The sequence below is a fragment of the Homalodisca vitripennis genome, chromosome 1, assembly GCF_021130785.1.
Source record: "Homalodisca vitripennis isolate AUS2020 chromosome 1, UT_GWSS_2.1, whole genome shotgun sequence".
Lineage (NCBI taxonomy): Eukaryota > Metazoa > Arthropoda > Insecta > Hemiptera > Cicadellidae > Homalodisca > Homalodisca vitripennis.
The window spans coordinates 179244276-179248941 of record NC_060207.1 but is presented as its reverse complement, the minus strand read 5'-3'; positions in this window follow the sequence as shown (position 1 = coordinate 179248941).

Here is a 4666-nt window from a genome sequence, read left to right as displayed (position 1 = left end):
TAATTTCTTGTTTAATATTCCAGACATACACAGGTGCATTTTAAATTAGTTATTTAACGAAATTTAAATTCCTTTCTATTTATTATAAACATGTTAACCCTTCCAGGATCAGTTGGGAACTAACCCCTAGTGATTGCAGAAAGACACTACCACTGTAGATGGTTAAATATACTAGGTTGCATTAGAATGATTCCAATTGAGATTGTTCATAATTAGATTCAAAAATTCGAAATTGTTTACAAAATTTTCAAATACCAGAAAAAGTTTCAAAAACGTGGTGAAATTGATTGAGGTTAAATACAACCATTTACGGGAATAAAGAATTTTAAGCTTATGAAAGTGATAAAAGATCAAATTATTAACTATCATTAGATTTCAATTTAAAACTTTTAAATAAAGAAACAACATAACATAATAAACTAATAAATACTTACTTCATTAGAATAAATAAATCTTTTTATTTATACTGAATTATAAGTACAGGGTGGACCATAAGTCAGTTGTCAAAAATGCATTTGGTGCAATAATATACCAAACAAGCGAAAATACAAATACATTTATTTTACTATGTAATACAAATACAATTTATTAATACAGGAAAACATGTAGTATTCAATGAACCTACAAAAGATGCTCAAAGTGGTCTCCATGCTGTTCTAAGCAAAGATTGCATCTTTTTAACACAGATTTACAAATTTTGTCGCAAATGTTCCTGGACTGTAAGTTTTCAAACTCTGATTGGATTCGTTCCTTCAAATGCTCAACATTACGAATCTTGACTGAATAAACCTCATTTTTTAGTATACCCCAGACTGAAAAATCCATCGGTGTTATATCTGGGGACCGTGGAGGCCATTCAATAGTACCCCGTCTGCCAATCCATTCATTAAAGTTATTATTTAGAAAGTCTCTCACAATAAGTCCATAATGGGGGGGTGCTCCATCTTGTTGCCATATCAACTTTTCCTTAACCGGCCGCAGGAAAAGTTGTGTTTGACTTAGTCAAGTTCACAACTACTACGCTAGGAAAAACAAAGTCTAAGGATTGCTAGTGACAACTGACTTATGGCCCACCCCGTATAGAACAGGTTAAATTAAATGCACACCTGGATTAGCGTGGAAGGCTTCATGTCCACCTTACAGAAGACCCCAAGGTGACTCTCAATAGACCGATGTTCACTATTTTAAATTTTGATGTATAAGTAGTAGAGGTGGAGTTCCATGGCAAATTTTAACCATGTTGCAAATTGTAAATACAAATGCAGAACTAACCTAAACATAACCAGGGCCATACTCAGCTCTCAGGGCGGGCCCCGTAAAAGATATTCAGCTGTGCTCCATCATGTTCTGCCACCCGCCCCCATACAAGTACGATGGGGCTGGCACGGGCCCCAGTAAAATTGTCCCAAAAACGGATCTGAGTTCGGGCCTGAATATTACAAATCATTATTTAAAAATACAATTGTCATGTTGTTTTTATAGCTAAATAGTGTAAAAACACATTTGTTAACCGTACATCGGGCGCTAAACGGAGTTTTCCTCCGTGTATTTTTTATTATTAAAAATATTACTAATTTTCTGATGTTGGCAGTCGTTTCCCGCAGTGTACTTCACGATCATCTTTCGGGGTAGCGAACGAAGTGAAACAATAGCCTCCTGCTTATCTTTGTCAAAGTCTGTCAGTATGAGGTCTACTTCCGTGCGAGACTGGACGATTCCTCCGTGAGCACCCGATATTGTGTTTGTAGTGCTTGGACGAAATCTCCGTGAGCGCCTTATAGTGTTTAGTTTTTATGGAGTAACAATCCGTGTGCGCCTAAATGTGTGACCTGTGATGATTTCTTTTTAAGTTTTACAATATATTTTATTTGAATTTTGTGAAATGGAGAATGAAGACGAGAGACTTGTCAGTATCAGTACCCTTGTGCTAGGGAACATTTCAGTACTGTTTATGGAGTGAACATTGTCGTTATAAGAACCAGAAGGAAAATGTTTTGAAACTTTATGTAGTGTTTAAAAAAATTTTTAGTAAAGAATAAATTTTGATTTAACAGTAATAATTGACATTACAATTGTATAATATCTCAAGAATTGAAGTAAGTTGTTTTTGTAAGTAGTTAAAAACTAAGTTAATTTCCATATATTATTACAGTAGGTAAAACATTTTTACAATTAATTGCATTATTCCTTAAAATAAATCATGTTGTTATTATACAATAACATTTTTTAAGATTTTGAATCTTTTATTTGGAAAATTCATTACATAAGAGAGTAATTTTTATTTAATTTCTAAAAATGAATATATTACATTGTAATTAAATCAGTATGAATATTTAAACAAATAAAAACAGTTTAAACGACTATGATATCCATTATTCGCTAACCTGGAGGAAACCTCCGTGAGCGCCTGATGGTGTTTCTAATTTTAAGCGCCTGATGGAGGGTTAAACTTAAAAACAGAACGTGAAAAATTTACATTTTATTTCAAATGATTAACATTTCTATAAAACAGAATTCCGAATATTTAGCAGGAGTGAAAAGGGTTGCACTTTGTGTTGACTTCCTTTCTGTCTTTGCATACATGTGGATTACTTTCTATAAAATAATTATCTCTGTATGATGTGGTTAAACCCTTCTTCTAGCAGTCATTTCATCCTTACTGGCATTTATTGTTATAAATTTATAGAAAGCATTTAGAAAAGGGGGAATTATGCTTTAAAATTGTACTAATTATGAAAAAAATGTTTTCTCTGAGATAGCCAATGATTGCAAATTTTATGTAGCTTCTAAAACAAACGTATATTGCATTATGTAGAATAACATAAAAGTTACTAATATAAATGTGATAAAAGTGTTTTATACTGAGAAAATGACAATTTAGTATGTTTCAGATAATTCTAACTGTATAAATATAAATACGACTAAAAAACGTATCATGTTGCATTTAATATTTTTCTCAATGAATAGCCAAATATTACTATGAAATTTTTCAAAACATTATGCCAATAAATGTTATTCAATAAGCTTGTATTAATGAAAAGTACAGTTTAAACGTTGAATAAATAAATAAATATATATATATAAAAAAATTAATATATACAGGGCCTGTATATATTTAACATAATAAAACTCAATTAACCTTTTAATTATTTTAAAATGTAAAACACTTACTGTGATGTAGGAACTATGCCATGGTACTTATAACATTGTTTTCATTACAAATGGAACTTTTTAATTCTAAAGGTGAAAACATTTAATATCAACAGCTAATAAAATTATTTGTTAACTGATTTTTAGTTTTGTGTAAGTTTTTAGTAAATATATATATATATATATATATATACTTAGTAACTTAGTATATATATATATATATATATATATATATATATATAAAAAATATATATATATATATATTTTATATATATATATATATATATACACTATATATATATATATATACTAAAAACTTATATAAAACTAAAAATCATTTAACGAATAATTTTATCTACTTAAATAAATTCACTAGTGCTACAGTACTAGTCATAAGTAAAACGACAACACTAAATTATGATATCATACCATAAATTACTAAATAAATACAATGCAATTTACATTTGCTACCAAGTGAACAAACACTCTACAAAATGATTAACTTACAAACCAGTGATATTTCAACAGGTATCGTTGTCATGTACAAAACCACCAAAGAAGAACAAGATAGCTAACATTAGGATATATCCTAACATTTCAAGTGGTATTTCAATCAAGTCGATGCATTTATATTTCACACTGTAAGAACTGAAAGAATCAGTGCTTGTTCTTAGGCAGATAACCATCGATTACCACAAAGAGACTTAATTTTAAATACGGTTTTGATTTAAATTAGTGTTTAATATATTTTTGTAATTATTTTTGAAAATGTCAAGAGAACCGGTCATTGTCACTGAAATGGATAAAATATCAGTCTGCCACTTAGAGATATCAACATAGTATCTTTTTCGTAATTGGTTCAAACTCTTAAAGCACAGCATACAGATATGTTCGTGCCATTGGAATTGCTCTAAACGCGGCATACATCAATATCCATATTGTCTTATTTTAGTTTATTGTGTTACATTATAATTCATGAAAATGCTGGGAATGTGTACGAAGCGTAATTGTATTGAATTATGACAGTCGGGAAGCAAATATGATTGCGTGTTGATTGTAGATTACTTACTCTTACTCTCTCTTACTCCCAGGGCCATTTATATCGGAGGTGATATTTAGCCGCACCAACAAAGCTCCTCCATCTTGAACGGTCCTCTGCATCTTCCTCTGAAGCGCCCATCTTCTCCATATCAGCCTTCAGCTGGTTCCACCATCTCACTTTCGGTCTCCCACGGGGCCGTCTTCCTTCTGGGTTACCGTACATTACCCTCCTCAGTTTGCACTCCTCTTCTCTTCTCAAAACATGGCCTGCCCAACAGAGTCTTCTGCACTTTATTTCTCCTATTACATCCGTACTATTGTAGAGCTCCCTGATTTCTCTATTATGTTTTCTTCTCCATACCCCTTGTTCATATGATGGCCCATAAATTTTACGTAAAATTCTATTCTCGAAAACTAGAAGCTTTTTCTCATCCTTCTTATTTAGCCTCCACATTTCAGATCCGTACAAAAGTAC